Source organism: Sus scrofa, chromosome 14, assembly GCF_054392235.1.
Source record: "Sus scrofa isolate SSC_HxYL_T2T_F1_AM1 chromosome 14, Sscrofa_HxYL_maternal_Yorkshire_Landrace_v2.0, whole genome shotgun sequence".
In the NCBI taxonomy this organism is placed as follows: domain Eukaryota; kingdom Metazoa; phylum Chordata; class Mammalia; order Artiodactyla; family Suidae; genus Sus; species Sus scrofa.
In genome coordinates, this window is record NC_139396.1 from 13,184,693 (window position 1) to 13,201,459 (window position 16,767).

Consider the following 16,767-nt stretch of genomic DNA (forward strand, 5'->3'; position numbering starts at 1 on the left):
TTTGACTAGGTCCCATTGGTTTATTTTTGCTCTTCTTTATGTTGCCTTGGGAGAAGGACCTGTGAACATATTCATGAGGTTGATGTCAGAGAATGCTTTGCCTATGTGCTTTTCCAGGAGTTCGTACGTGTGTTTCTAATGGAGAGATGAGGTTCTGTGTTTATTCAGGGGAGTTGGAGACTTGCATTGATGTGTAGGAGAAATATGGGCTATGGTTATGTGTTAGTAGATGCAGGTGTGTGAGCTGGCTCCTCTTATCATTTGATAGATGGAAGTCACTTCATATGTGGTTTTCTGGAGATATGTCCATGGGTCTTACTTGCATATCCATGTTTGTAGGTCTATCACCAGGTGCATGACTGCCCAAGTCTTGTTTGCATGGCTTGGAGTTGTTAGGAGTGTGCAAAGTATGTGCCTTTGGAGAATGCTAAGGTGTTATGTGTTTGTTGCTAATGTGTTTGTTAATAGGTACTAAGAGATGGTCTGTCTGTGTCTATCCAGGGGAGGGCAAAAACATACATACATTTGACACACATACACTTAGAGTGCCCTTTGGTGTCTATGTTGGGGGAGGAGGAGGGTGGTTGTATTTTGAAGAGGTGGCATCACGCCTGGTGTTTGGGGCATCTGTATGTCCAAGGGTTGGGAATATCTGTATGTGTGTGTCCATAGGTGTTTGACATTTGTATATGTATCTTAGTCAGTGTAGGCTAATTGTGGCTGTGTGTGTTTTTGAGTTCCTGGAGCTTATGTGGTATGTATTCTGAGAGGTGTGAGAAGTCTGTTTGTGTGTTTGGAAAGCAAGAAACGGTGTAGGCTGTGTGTGTGTTCAGGAGTCCTGGATTGGCTGTGTTTTAGGGCTATGGCATGGCATACGGGCTATGCATGAGACAACTGAGGACTTGCTGGTTTTCGTGAGCCTGTACATGTAGGTATTCCACATGGACAACTGGTTGGTAGGTAGGTTGCACCTGTTTTATTCAGGCCCATGTTTTGGATGTGTATAGAGTTGGAGTGTTACCAGCTAGAGTTCTTGGCCTTCCTTAATCAAGAGCAGTTGATAAGATGCTGGAGGAGAAACTCAGTGAAGGCTTTATTCAGGACACCTGCTTCAGCATAGAGGCACTAAAGCAATCACCAGGTTCCCTCGTTCACCTTCTCACTGAGTAGCGGTGAGCTAGTTCCTTCTATGGGGTGAGGAGAGGGGCATGTCCAGGGATTGGGCCGGGGGGTGGCTGAGGGGGCTTGCCCACCCCACCCCTTTAGTGTGGTGCATGTAGGGGGCATGCATAGTCCTCTGCTTTTGCTCTCTGTTCTTCAGAAGTGGCAGTTGTATTTTTCTCATGATTTGTCCGCAATGTGCAAGCAGAGTTCTTTCTCATTGTTTATACTTTGCTGTATTTTGTTCCCCAGGAGATGTTTGTCCAGGTGCATTCCCTGCAGCCACTGCAGCCACTGCAGCCAAGGGTGCCAGGTCCCAACCTGTCTCAGTAGGAGAGGCAGTGGAAAATTCCAGGTGAGTAGGAATTTGTCTGTAAAACTTTAGAATTTGTGTCTATTGAGATATGTAAACTTAGGCGGTCAGTTTGTATGGTGATTCACACTGAGGATTAAAAGGTACATGTGTGCTCAGAAGACACACACACACACACACACATATGTATGTGTGCTGTCCTTTGCTTACATCCCCTGGTGGGTGTTGAGGGTCCTCCTCAGAGTGTAAGTGGATTTGTGCACATGCATATATGAAAGGGCACTGGAACTGGTTCAGACTAGCTTGGGATAATCGGCTCTGTGTTCGGTTACCTCAGCTTTGTAATTTGAGTTTGCTCATGTTTGGAATGTTCATACCATGCAGATATCACATCTGAAATGTCACCTGAGTTTCTTGAAGAGCTTCAAAAATGCATTTAGAGCATATCACTCATCTGTGTGTTATGACTTAATTATGTGGCAAGCCAGAATATACAGGCATCATTGGTGTGTGTGTATATCACATTATATTTGAATTGTGAGTGGGGCATCCTGGGTGATGTGCCATTTTATGTGTGCCTTGGCCCTTCATTCTGAATCACAGCATTGCTCCTCTCAGGTTGATTCAATCTTTAGGGTCAAGAATTCCTCCCTCCAAATGCTGGTGAATTCCAGTGGAAATCATGTGGATGGATTTAGGGTATCTGTACCTTAGGCAGGGACACAGCTTCAGCATTTGTATGGTCCTAGAATCTGGGGCCCTAGAAGGGTGAGGCTGATTGCAGATCACTCTCTAGCACAGAACCTTCTCAGGTGTGTGGTTGGCCAACAAGCAGCAGTCAGGAAGTCGTGGGGATTCATGGATAAGAGGTAAGGTGGGCAAGTGTTCTCCCAGGAAAATCCCCTGAGAATCAGTTGGGCAAGCACAGGTATTCCTGGCTCTTCTGTGGCACAGCTGGTAGGCAAGGACACCGTGCACATGGGGTCCAGATGGTTCAAGTCTCTAGAGCCATGTGTCCCTGTGCCCAGTTGCCCCAGTGTGGTGGGAACTACTGTTGGTCAGGCTGGTAAGCTGTATGAGCAATTCTCCACCACCATATCTCTGTGGAAACCTAAGTCCTCAGGGATAGGCAGGACCTCTAGGGTCAGTGAGCTGACAAGGACAAAGGTGGGGAGGCCTTGTCTCTAAGGGAGGCTTGGGGAGTGAGGCCTGGAGAGCCTGGGGAGTCCTTCTCTGAGGAGATATGGCTCTGATATTCCCAAACCTTTAGACATGGTCCCTGTTCTTTTCTGAATGTTCAGGATGCTTCTAACAATGGCGAGTTCATCTCAGGTCCTTGGTTCTCAGATGACCTGACCCTAGTTTTCTTTATTCCACATCCAGCCATCAACCCAACAGGGAGCCATATGCTCTCCATGTCCACCAGCTGACCCTACAGCCTCCTGCTTCCCTTCCCAAAATAGACCCCTCTATTTTGACTCAGCCCCTGGATTCCATACAGTGAAGTGTTAGTGACCTCTAGGATGATATTCAAGAGCCTCAAGCTGAACGGGCTTGCAAAATAGTAACTTTTTATAAGCCATTCCTAACATCTTCCCTGCTCACACTGATAGGTGGACAATTCCATCATAGTCACAAAGAAGGGTGAATCTGTGGCAGCCTTTGGAGCCTGTGGAATCTCGTTTTGTAGCATTTGGGGTTCCATACATTTAAAAGGTCACTCAGCCTACTTCAGCTTCCCTTTTAGCAGATTGATAAATAAAAGACAGAAAATAATGGTCTCCAGAGGAGACAGTTTGGGGGTTGGGGGGATGTGCTTGGGCTGTGGATGGAAATCCTGTGAAATTGGATTATTATGGTCATTGTGCAATTACAGATGAGTAATAAATAATAATAGTAAAATAAAATAAAATAAAATAAAATAAATCATGGGCGGTAATGTACAGCATGGTGACTGCAGTTAATACCACGTTGTGTGTTGGAGAGTAGCTGAGAGAATGGATCTCAAGAGTCCTTGGATGCCCTAGTGGAGAGTGGGTTAAGGATCCAGTGATATCATTGCTGTGGCTCAGGTCACTGCTGTGGCGCAGGTTCAATACCTGGCTCAGAAACTTCTGCATGTCACAGGCACAGCCAAAAGGAAAAAAAAAAGTTCTTATCACAGAAAGAAAATGTGTAACTCTTTGTGGTAATGGCTATTAACTAGGTTTACTGTGATCATTTTACACTGACAGTTTTAGCCACTACTCTTCCTATTTGGATGGCTTTTATTTCTTTTATTTGTGTGTTTGCTGTGGATAGAACTTCTAGTAATATGTTGAATAACATTGGTGCTGAGAGTGGGCATCTGTGTCTTGCTCCATATTTTCATGGGAAGGCTTTCAGCTTTTCTCCATTGAGTATTATATTTTCTGCGGGTTTGTCATAAATGGCTTTATTTATGTTAAGGATTGTTCCCTCTTAGACCCACTTTATTAAGAGTTTTGATCATGAATATATGTTGGACTTTGTCAAATGCTTTTTCTGCATCTTTTGAGATGATCATGTGTTTTCTGACTTTTTTGTTAATGTGGTGCATGGCATTGTTTGATTTGAGTGTGTTGAACCATCCTTGTGAACCTGGGGTGAATCCCACCTGGTAACGGAAAGTTTTTCAAAGTCATTTTCTGTTCTACACAGAAGTTGTATCCATATTTTTTTAGATCCCACATATAAGTGATAGCATATGATATTGGTGTCTCACGTCTTACTAACTTCACTTAGCATGATACTGTCTATATCCATCCATGTTGCTGCAAGTGCCATTAGTTCTTTCGTTTTAATGGCTAATATCCCATGGTGTTTATGTACCACCTCTTCTTTATCCATTCTTCTGTTGATGGACATTTAGGTTGCTTCCAGATCTTGGCTATTGTAAAGTGCTTCAGTGGACACTTGGGTGCCTAGGTCTTTTCAAGTCATGGATTTCTCTGGATAGATGCCCAGGAGTGGGATTTCTGGATCATATGATAATTCTGTTTTTAGTTTTTTTGAGACATGATCATAGTGTTTTCCACAGTGGCTGTATCAATTTTCATTCCCACCAACACTGTTAAGAGGGTCCCCATTTCTCCACATCCTCTACAGCACTTATTTATTGCAGACTATTTGATGATGGCCATTCTGGTGGGTATGAGGGAGTATCTCATTGTATCTTGATTTGTATTTTTTTTAATAAGTAGTGATGTTAAACATCTTTTCTTGTGCTTTATGACCATCTGTCTGTCTCCTTTGGAGAATTGTCTAAGTCTTCTGCCCATTTTTTTGGAGGTGATTATAAATTTTGGAGATGAATCCCTTGTCAGTTGCTTCATTTGCAAATATTTTCTCCCATTCCATGGGTTGTCTTTTTTTTGTTGTTTAGGGTCTCCTTTCCTGTGCAAAACCTTCTAAGTTTATGTATGTATGTATGTATGTATTCATTTGTTTGTTTTTTTTATTATTTTTAATTCATTGATTTTAGATTATAATGTTTTTTTCCATTATAGCTGTTTTTCAGGATTCTGTCAATTTTTTACTCTATGGCATGGTGGCCCAGTCTCACCTACATATATATCTTTTTTCTCACATTATTCTCCATCATAAGTGTCTAGACATAGTTCCCAGGGCTATATTGAATTTTATTACATTTATAGTTGTTCAGCAAACATAACAACCTGATTTTACGGCATTTCCATCCCAAACACCCAGCCTACCCCACCTACTCCCCAACTTGTCTCCTTTGGAAACCATTAGTTTTCCAAAGTCTGTTAGTCTATTTCTGCTCTGCAAAGATGTTCATTGTATCCCTTTTTTAGATTCCACCTATAAGTGATATCATATGATGTTTGTCTTTCACTGTCTAACTTCACTTAGGACAATAATTTCTAGGTCCATCCATGCTGCTGGAAATGGCATTATTTCATTCTTTATGATTTATTTTATTTTATTCTTTTGCATTTTAGGGACAAACCTAGGGCATATGGAAGTTTCCATTTAGGGACTGAATCCCAGCTGCAGCTGCTGGTCTACACCACAGTCCAAGCAACATGGCATCAGCCACATCTATGACCTACACCACATTTGACAGCAATGCCAGCTCCCTGACTCACGGAAGAAGGCTTGGGTTCAAACCTGCATCCACATGGATACCAGCCAGATTCATGACCACTGGGCCACTGTGGGAACTCCCATCATTCATTTGTATGATTGGGTGATATTCCATTGTGTATATGGACGACATCTTCTTTATCTCCTCCACTGCCGATGGACATTTAGGTTGTTTGCATGGCTTGGGTATTGTACCTAGTACTGCAATGAACATGGGAGTACAGGTATCTTTTCAAGTCATGTTTTCTCTGGAGAGATGCCCAGGAGTAGGATTGCTGGATCAAGGGTAATTCTATTTTTAGTGTTCTGAGGAATCTCCACACTCTTTTCCATAGTATTGCACCAATTTGCATTCCCACCAAAAGTATGATAAGGGTTCCATTTTCTCCACCCCTCTTCAGCATTTCCAGTTTGTAAACTTTTTAATGATGGCCATGCTGGGTGGTGTAAGGTAGTTCCTCCTAGTAGTTTTGATTTGCATTTCTCTAATAATTAGTGCTGTTGAACATCTTTTCATGTGTTTTTTGGCCATCTGTTATGTCTTCTTTGGAGAATTGTCGGTTTAGGTCTTCTGCCCATTTGTTGATGTGGTTATTTTCTTGTTTGTAATTGAGCTGCAGGGGTAGCTATAAATTTTGGAGATGAACCCCTTGTCAGCCTCTTCATTTGCAAATATGTTCTCCCATTCTTTGGGTTGTCTTTTTGTTCTGTTTAGGGTTTCCTTTGCTGTGCAGAAAGTTTTAAATTTAATTAAGTCCCATTGATTTTTTTTGTTCTTATAGTTATTACTCTAGGAGGTGGATCTGAGAAGATATTGCTTTGGTTTATATCAGAGAGTGTTTGGCCTAGGTTTTCCTTCAAGAGTTTTATGTTATCTGGTCTTCTATTTAGGTCTTTCATCCATTTTGCATTTATTGTTGTGTGTGGTGTTAGGAAGTGTTCTGATTTCATTCTTTTCCATGTGGCTGTCCAGGTTTCATGGCATCATTTATTGAAGGTACAGTCTTTTCTCTATTGTATGTTCTCGCTTCTATTGCCATAGATTAGTTGACTGTAGGCGTGTGGGTTTAATTCTGGGCTTTCTATCCTGTTCCACTGATGTACATTTCTGTCTTTGTGCCAGTACCATATGGTTTTGATGCTTAGTAGAATAATCTGAAGTCAGGGAACTTGATTCTTCCAGCTCTGTTTTGCTTTCTCAGGATGTCTGGCTATTCTGAAGCCTTTCATGTTTTCAAACAAACTTTTAGATATTTTCTTCTAGTTCTACAAAAACTGTCCTTGGTAGTTTGATAGGGATTGCATGGAATCTGCAGATTGCCTTGGGTAGTACAGTAATTTTGATAATATTGATTCTTCCAATCCAAAAAGATGGTATTTCCATCTGTTTGTGTGACCTTTGATGTCTTTCATCAGTGTCTTATAGTCTTCAGAGTACAGGTCTCTTGTCTCTTTAGGTAGGTTTATTCCTATGAATTTCATTCTCATTGATGTGATGGTTGATGGGATTGTTTCCTGAATTTCTCTTTCTGATCGTTCATTCTTAGTATATAGAAATGCCATGAATTTCTGTGTATTAATTTTGTATTCTGTGACTTTTCCAAATTCATCAATGAATGCTAACAGTTTTCAGGTAGCATCTTTAGGATTTTCTAGGTATAGTATCATGCCTCCGCAAATAGAGTTGTACCTCTTCCTTTCCAATTTGGATTCCTTTTATTTCACTTTCTTCTCTGATTGCCATGCCCAAGACTTCCAAAACTATGTTGAATATTAGTGGTGAGAGCAGACATCCTTCACCACAGAGGGAATTCTTTCAGCTTTTTACCATGCACAATGATGTTAGCTGTGTGTTTGTCATATATGCCCTTTAGAATGTTGAGGTATGTTCCTTCCGTACCCATGTCTGAAGGGATTTTATGGGTGTTGCATTTTGTGAAAGTCTTTCTCTGCACCTATGGAGAGGATGATATGGTTTTTATTCCTCAGTTTGTTAATGTGGTGTATCATACTGTTTGATTTGTGGATATTGAAGAATCCTTGCATTGCTGGGACAGATCCCACTTGATCATAATGTACAAACCTTTCAATGTACTGTTGGATTTGGTTTGCTAGTATTTTGGTGAGGATTTTTGCATCTAGATTCATTGGAGATATTGGCCAGTAGTTTTCTTTTTTTGTGGCATCTTTGTCTGGTTTTGATATCAGGGTGATGGTGGACTTCTAGAATGAGTTTGGAAGCATTCATTCCTCTGAAAGTTTTTGGGATAGTTTCAGAGGAATAGGTGTTATCTCTTCTCTAAATGTTTGAATCGAATTCCCTGTGAAGCCATCTGGTCCTAGACTTTTATTTTTTGGAATTTTTAAAATCACAGTTTCAATTTCTGTGCTTGTGATTGGTCCATTCATCTTTTCTAGTTCATCTTGGTTTAGTCTTAGAAGATAGTAGTTTTCTAAGAATTTGTCCATTTCTTCTAGGATTTCCCTTTTATTGGTATAGATTTATTGGTATGTAGTAGTCTCGTAGGATCCTCTGTATTTCTGTGATGTCCTTTGTAACTTCTCCTTTTTCATCTCTAATTTTATGGATTTGAGTCCTCTTTTTTTTTTTTGATAAGTCTGACTAAGGGTTTTTCAATTTTGTTGATCTTTTCAAAGAACCAGTTTTTATTTTTATTGCTCTTTTCTATGGTTTTCTTCATTTCTATTTCATTCATTTCTGCTCTGATCTTTATTATTTCTTTCCTTCTTATATCTTTAGGTCTTGTCTGTTACACTCTCTCAGGCTGCTTTAGATGTGAAGTTAGGTTGTTTATTTGAGCTTTCTCTTGTTTCCTGAGGTATGCTTGTATTGCTATAAACTTCCCTCTTAGAACTGCTTTTGCTATAGTTTTCCTCTTTGATCTCTTCGATGATCCATTGGTTGTTTGGTAGCATGTTGTTTAGCCTTCATGTCTTTGTGTGTGTGTGGTTTTTGGCAATTTTTTTCTTGTTGATTTCAAGTTGAATAGCGTTGTGTTTGGAAAAAGATGCTGGATATGATTTCCATTTTCTTAAAGTTACCAAGGCTTGATTTGTGGCCCAGAATGTGATCATTCCTAGAGCAAATTCCATGTGCACTTGAGAAGAAGTGTATTCTGCTGCTTTTGGATGGAATGTCCTATAACTCTCTATTCAATCCATCTGGTCTAATGCTTCATTTAGGGCCTGAGTTTTCTTGTTGATTTTCTGTCCGGATGATCTGTCCATTGCAGTAAGTGGGGTGTTAAAGTCCCCTGCTCTATGGTGTTGTTGTTAATTTCTCCTTTTAAGGTTGTTAGCAGTTGCCTTATATATTGAAGTGATCCTGGATTGGTCCTTTGATCATTATGTAATGCCCATCTTTTTCTCTTATCATATTCTTTATTTTCAGGCCTATTTTGTCTGATATGAGTATCATTACTCCAGCGTTTTTGATTGCCATTTGCATGGAATATTTTCTTCCATCCTCTCATTTTCAATTTGTATGTGTCCCTAGAAAGTGAAGTGGGTCTCTTGAAGACAGCATATGTATGGGTCTTGCTTTTGTATCCATTCAGCCAGTCTAGATCTTTTGGTTGGGGCATTTAGTCCGTTTACATGTAAGCTATTTACTGATTTGTATGTTCTTATTGCCATTTCATTAACTGTTTTGGATTTGTTGCTGTTGCTCTTTTTTCTTCCCTTCTTCTCTTGTTCTCTCCTTTTGTGGATTGATGACTACCTTTAGCGTTGTATTTGAGTTGATTGCTCTTATTTGTGTGTGTATCTATTGTAGGTTTTTGGCCTGTAGTTACCCTGAAGTTTTGAGATAGGTGTCTCTCTCTCTCTGATTGTTTTAAGTTGTTGGTCTCTTAATTGGAAGTGCATCTCCAGTGTCCTGCATTTGTACCCTCCTCTTCTCCCAATTTCTGGATTTGGTAGCATATTGAAGCGTGGATGATTTCCTACATTTACTGTGTCTATGCCTTTACTGGGTATATGTCTTTACTGGTGATCCTTGTCATTTGTAGTGTTTTGGTTTCTAGTTGTGGCCTTTTCTTTGCCTCAGGAAGTTCTTTCAGTATTTGTTGTAAATCTGGGTTAGTGGTGCTGAAGCCTCTTAACTGTTGTTTGTCTGTAAAGCTTTTGCTTTCTCCTTCAAATCAGAATGAAAGCCTTGCTGGGTAGAGCAATCTTGGTTGGAGATTTTTCCTTTCATCTCATTAAGTATATTGTGCCACTCCCTTCTGGCCTGCAGAGCTTCTGCTGAAAAATCAGCTGAAAAGCTTTTCAGGATTCCCATGGATGTTATGTGTTTGTTTTCCCTAGATGCTTTCCATATGTTCTCTTTGTCTTTAATTTTGTCCAGTTTCGTGAATATGTGTCTTGGGGTGTTCCTCCTTGGGTTTATTTCATATGGTACTCAGTGTGCTTCCTAGATTTCAGTGAGTGATTCCTTCCCCATGGTAGGGAAGTTTTGGCCTATTATCTCTTCAAATAGGTTCTCTGGCCTTTTCTCTCTCTCTTCTTCTTTTGGCACCCCTATAATGCAGATGTTGGTGCATGTAATGTTGTCCTAGAGTTCTCTTAGACTGTCTTCCAATCTATTCAATCTTTTTTCTTTTTCTGTTCCACATCAGTGATTTCCAATAGTGTGTCCTCCACCTCACTTGTTCATTCTTCTGCCTCATGTATTCTGTTGTTGGCTGCTTCTAATGAATTTTATATTTCAGGTATTGTATTTTTCATCTCTGCTTGCTTCAGTCTTAAATTTCGTATTTCTTTGCTCAGTGTTTCCTGTAAATTATCAGTCTTTGCCTCCCATCTGTTTCCAATGCCCTGCATCACATTCATGATCATCAGTCTAAAGTCTTTTTCCTGGAGGCTGATACTCTGCAGATCACTTAGCTGTTTTTCTGGGGTTTTTCTCTCTCCTTCATCTGGGTTATGGTTCTCTGCCTTTACATTTTTATAGGTTTTTGGTGTGGTCTCCTTTTTCCAGAAAACAATGTGGTAGCCCCTCTTTCTTCTGAAGTCCGCACCCTTTGTGGCTGAAGTTGGTGTGGGGGCTTGCTATAGGCTTCCTGATGGAAAGGACTGGTGCCTGCCCACTGGTAGGTGGAGCTGCTTCTTATCCCTCTTGAGGATGGGTCTTTGCTCTGGGTGAGATTAGAGGCAGTTGTGTGATTAGGGTGTCTTTAGGCAGCCTGTTTACTGATGGGTGGGGCTGTGATCTCACCTGGATTCGTGTTTGACCTGGGGCTTCTCAGCGCTGATAGGTGGGGCCGGATTTCCCCAAAATGGCCACCTCTAGAGGAACACATGCCAGTGAGCACTCCTGAGACTTTTGCTTCCAGTGTCCTTCCCCAGCAGTGATCCACAGTCACTCCCTGTTTTCCCAGGAGATCCTCCAAGAACTGCAGTCAGGCCTGCCCCAGATTCCCATGGAGTCTCTACTTTGTCTGGGACCCCGTGGATATGAAAGCCTGTGTGTACCTTTCAAGAATGGGGTTTCTGTCTCCCCCAGTCCCATGGAGCTTTAGCACAGAAGCCCTACTACCCTCAATGCCAGATGCTCTGGGGGCTCTTTCTCCCAATGCCATACCCCCAGGTATGGGGATCCAATGTGGGACTCAGAACTCTCGCTCCTGTAGGTGGGTCTCTGTGATACAGTTCCTTTCCAGTCTGTGTGCTGCCCACATGATGCTCATGGGCTTGTGTATATCACATAATAGGCCTTCCTACCATCTTGATGTGGTCTCCTCTTTGTTTCTTGGAGTAGGATATCTTTTTTGAAAGTTTCCAATCCATTTTGTTGAAGGTTGTTCAGCATTTGGTGGTAATTTTGTTGTTTTGAAGAGAGCAGGTGAACTCAATTCCTTCTGTCCTGCCATCTTAATCCAGTCCCCTTCTCCTCATTTTTCAACTGGGTTTTGTTTGTTTGTTTGTTTTGTTTTTGCTGTTGCGTTGTATAAGTTGTTTGTATGTTTTGGAAATTAAGCTCTTGTCAGTTACATTATTTGAAACTCTTTTCTCCCATTGCATAGATTGTCTTTTTGCTTTTTTTAAAGTTTTCCATTGCTGTGCAAATGCTTGTGGGCTTGATTAGCTCCCATTGGTTTATTTTTGTTTTTTCATTCTATTGCTTTGGGGGACTGACCTAAGAAAACCTTTCAATGTTTGATGTCAGGGAATGTTTCGCCTATGATCTCCTCCAGGAGTTTTATGATGTCTTATCTTATGTTAAATTTTTAAGCCATTTTGAGTTTATTTTTGTGTATGGTATGAGAGTGTGTTCTAGTTCTAGTATGAGAGTGTGATTTACGTGGAATTGTTCTGCTTTGTCCATACCACTTGGGGAGGGGTCAATCTTTCCCTGATTTTGTATTCTTGCCTCGTTTGTCAAAGATTGTTTGACCATAGTTGTCTGGGGTTATTTCTGGGTTCTGTATTCTGTTCCATTGGAGTGTATGTCGTTTTGGTACCAGTACCACACTGTCTTGATGATTGTAGCTTTGTAATATTGTCTGAAGTCTGAGAGAGTTATGCCTCCTGCTTGGTTTGTGTTCCTCAGGATTGCTTTGGCAATTCTGAGTCTTTTATGGATCCATATCAATTTTTGGATTGTTTGTTCTAGTTCTGTGAAAAATGGCATGGGTAATTTGATAGGGATTGCTTTGAATCTGTTGATTGATTTGGGTAGGAGGGTCATGTAAATGATATTAATTCTTCCAATCCAGGAGTGTGGAACATCTTTCTGTTTCTTTGAATCCTCTTTAACTGTCTTGAGTGAAGTTGTAGAGTTCTCAGCATGGAAGTCTTTCACCTCCTTGGTCAGGTTAACAGCTGTTGCCTTATGTTTTGAGGTAACCCTCTTTCGGGTGCATATGTATTTACCATCCCTATGCATGCTTCTTGGATTGATCCTTTGATCATTATGTAATGACCTTGTTTGTCTCTTATAATATTCTTTATTTTAAGGTTTAATTTGTCTGAAAAGAGTATTGCTGCTCCAGCTTTCTTTTGACTCCATATGCATGGAATATTTTCTTCCATCCCCTCGCTTTCAATTTTCATATGTCCCTAGAACTGACGTGAGTCTCTTGGAGACAGCATATATGTGGGTCTTTAGTATCCATTCAGCCTGTCTATATCTTTTGGTTGGGGCATTTAGTCCAATGACATTACCATTTTATGAACTGATTTGTATTTGTTTTTGTTGGCCTCTTTTCCTTCCCTTCTCTTCTCTTGTGGTTTGATGACTCTATATAGTGTTGTGTTTGGACGGCTTTTTATTATTTTTGTGTGTATTGATTGTAGATTGTTGGTCACAGTTCCCATGAAGTTTTGATATAGGATTCTATCTATATACAGATTGTTTTAAGTTGTTGGTCTCTTAGTTGCAAATGCAACTCTGGTATGCTGCATTTTTACCCTCTTTGGATGATTTCTGGATTTTTCAGCATATTTATGTGTGGATGATTTCCTGCCTTTACTATATGTATATGTATATGTTTACCGGTAAGCCGTGTCGTTTTTAGTATTTTTTATTTTAGTGGTGGCCTTTTCATGTCCACCTCTTGAAGTTCCTGTAGTATTTGTTGTAAAGCTGGTTTGGTAGTGTTGAAAACCTTCCTGGGCTTCGCTTGTATGTTATGTGTTTCTTTTCCCTAGCTGCTTTCAACATTTTCTGTTTGTCTTTAATTTTGGTCAGGTTCATGAATATGTGTCTTGGGGTGTTCCTCCTTGGGTTTGTTTTCTATTGTACTCGTTGTGCTTCCTGGATTTGAGTGAGTGGTTCCTTTCCCATGTTAAGGAAGTTTTTGTTATGTGCTCTGGCCCTTTCTCTCTCTCTTCTGCTTCTGGTACCCCTATAATGCAGATGTTGGTGCATGTCATGTTGTTCCAGAGTTCTCATGGACTGCCTCCATTTCTTTTCAATCTTTTTTTCTCTTCTGTTCCTCGTCAGTGATTTCCACCAGGCTGTCTTCCATCTCACTTATTCATTTTTCTGCCTTCTGCATTCTGTTACTGTTTCCTTTGATGTGAATTTTTTTATTTCAGCTATTGTGTTTTTCGTCTCTGCTTGCTTAATCTTAAAATCTTCTATTTGTTGGGTTTTCTTGTAACTTGTCTCTCTTTGCCTCCAGTTTATTTCCATGTTCTTGAGCCATCTTGACTATCATTAGTCTAAGGTCTTTTTTGTGGAAGTTGATAATCTTCAGATCGTTTAATTGCTTTTCTGTTTTTTTTTCTTCTTCCTTTATCTGAGTCATAATTCTATGCCTTGTCCTTTTGTAGAGCTTTTGAGTGTGATCTCCTTTTTGCAAACAATAGGGTTGTAGACTCTCATACCTGAGGGTTCTCCCTACTATTCTTCCTGTTACTCAAATGTGACCTCAAGTGATTTCTGGTCTGTCTACTTTCCCTTCTATGTGGGACACAGTGCATGAGAAAGAGCCTTCCTGGAACTGAGAGGTGAAGACTTCTAAATTTGGAAAACCTGACTCTTGATCAGCGATGCTTTCAGAGAAAGATCTGGATCATTCCAGATCAAGGAGAACTGTGCCAATTAAGAAAATGAAATCTTCATCAAACTTCAAGTTGTGAAGGCCTGTAGAGGGAGGTCTCACAACCTACTTCTCATGGTCAATAGCTTTTGTAAACAGTGCTTCAGGGACATTTGAGGTGCATGTGCCTTTTGAAGGACATTTCAGTAGAGGGAAATGTTTGATTTTGATGAAATATGATTTTCCATTTTTTTCTTTTTTTGGGTAATTTTTTTTGTCCTGTGTAAGACCTCTTTATCAAGCCCAACAACCCAGAGATTTTTCTCCTAGTTTTTTTTTTTTTTTTTTTTTGGTAAAAATTTCACAGTCTCGAAATTTGCATTTGAATCTATGCCCCATTTTGTAGAATTTCAGTATCCGTTAAAAACTATCCCTTTTCCATTCTACTTCTCTATAACTTTTGTGTTAAGCCATTCCAGTTTGCTGTATTGGTATGTGTCTATTTCTGTATTCTCTATCCTGTACACCAAACTATGAATCTATTCCTCCACCAATGCTAATCTATCTTCCATAGGGCTTTATATGGAGCCTAATAGCCTCAAATTTTAATTTTCTTTCTCTAAATAATTTTAGCTATTTTGGCTCCTTTTCTTTATACATGTTATAATAAGCTTGTCCATGTTGACAAAAGCAATTCTGTTGGAAGTGGACAGTTTATTATGTGGAGTCTTCCAGACTGTGAATATTATCTATGTATATGCCTACACATTTGTTTAGGTCTTATAGGGTTTTATCATACAAATCAAATCCTCTATCAAAACATTTCTAACGAGAGTTCCCATTATGGGTCCCTGATGAAGAACCTGATATAGTGGCCATGAGGATGTGGGGTGACTCTCTGGCCTGGCTCAGTGGGGTAAGGTACTTTTATTGCCACAAGCTATAGTGTAGGGTGCAGATGCCAGTTGGATATGGTGTTGCTGTTGCTGTGGTGTTGGTTGCTAGCTGTAGCTCCATTTTGATCCCCTAGCCTGAGAACTTCCACAAGCTGCAGGAGCAGCCATAAACTTATATGTATAACCAAATATTTCATTTTTTGGAACTGTTCTGTATTGCATTGTGTTTTTGGTTTGGGCTACCAGATGTCCCTTTTTAGCATTTACAAATATGATGAATGTTTCTGTGTTGATCTTCTCTCCTGAGACTTTGGTAAAGGAACCTCCATCTCTTCAGTGTACCTTAAGAGAATTGTTGGGATTTTCTGTGGAGGTAGCCATGCTATCCATGAACATGGACAGTTATATTTCTTCATTTCTATTCTGTATGTCTTCATTTCTTTTTCTTGCCAGGCTGCATTGGCAAGTCCCTGCAGTGCTAAGTAGAATGGAAGAAATGAGAAAGGACATTCTGACCTTCTTTTGAGTTTAGGAGGAAAACATTCATTCTTTCACCTTTCAGTAGGATGCTTAGTGTAGGTATTTTGTAGATGTTCTGTACTGGGTTGAAGGAGTGTTCTTCCTGGTCTTCTGAGAGTTTCTAACATGAATGGGTTGTTGAACATTGCCAAATGCTTTTTCTGTAGTAATTGATGTGACCATGTACGTTTTCTTCTTTAACAGCAAACTACACTGATGATTTTTAAATACTAAACCAAGCTTGTATTCCTAGAGTAAACTCCATTTGATTATAATGCATTGTCAGTTCGTTTGTTCTTCAGATATTGGTTGAGTATTGCAATTTTTTTTGTAGTTTCCGTTCAGGAAAACTTAAGCTATTGATTTTGAGACCTTTCTTCTTTTGTATTGCAGAAGCATCTAGTGCCATTTATTTCCATCTTAACAATGGTTTATCTGGATCCAATCACATTTTATGGACTGTATCTTCCTTTGCATTCAGTTCTATTCATTTCAAAATTTTTCTTTGAGAGTCATCTTTAACCATGGGTTATTTAGAAGTGTGCATCTCAATTTCCACATATTTGGAGGCTCACTTCTCATTCTCATTGTTATACAAGGGGAAGCTTATACTTTGGACACGGTGGAGTGAAATGTAATGACTATTTGTTTATCTTATAGGTTCCTCAAGTGTCATTGGTGTGAACCTTTTGAATATTAATTTTACACGGGAGTTCTCAGACTTTTCACTTATACAGTAACCATAAGGGAATTGCCTGAATATATGAATTCATGCTGCTGAAGTTGTGTTTATCAAGGGAAGTTCACAGACAGAACAATAGTAGGAGAATTTGTGGGTCGCCATTGCACATTGATTTCCGGGTCAGCACCCAGAGACTCTGTTCGGACCCAGCGTTCAGGAGAGGGGCCCAGATCTTGGGCTTGGTGCTTTTTATTGCATGATCAGAGAAGTCCAGGCCCCCTGTGGGCAGGGACTACAACCAGCATGGTGACATGCAGGATGCAGGTTGAGTAGCTGGCTGCGGGATGAGCGCTCAGGGTGGGGGAAGCTCCAGCCTCTTTCCTGCTGCTCAGGGTGGGTCTGAGCTGTGGGTGCAGCCATAAGTCTCAGAAGGCCAGTGGCTGAGTCACTAGGCAGCACTTCCCATCTCTGTCAGCCATAAGCCCTGGCTATGGGCAGTGACCCTGAAGTCCCAGGAAGGCCAGGCTTTCTCCTGCAGGGAGGTTGTCTTGCCCAAGT

General features: G+C 40.3%; 1 long non-coding RNA gene across 1 annotated transcript in view; it reads left to right on the top strand.

The window, feature by feature from the left end:
* Window positions 1-16,767, top strand: part of LOC146396321 (uncharacterized) — a 142,133-nt gene that overhangs the window by 16,132 nt on the left and 109,234 nt on the right. Inside the window, exon 5 of the long non-coding RNA XR_014826498.1 lies at window positions 1,414-1,516. This is a non-coding gene — a long non-coding RNA (uncharacterized LOC146396321). The remainder of the gene's footprint in view (window positions 1-1,413; window positions 1,517-16,767) is intronic.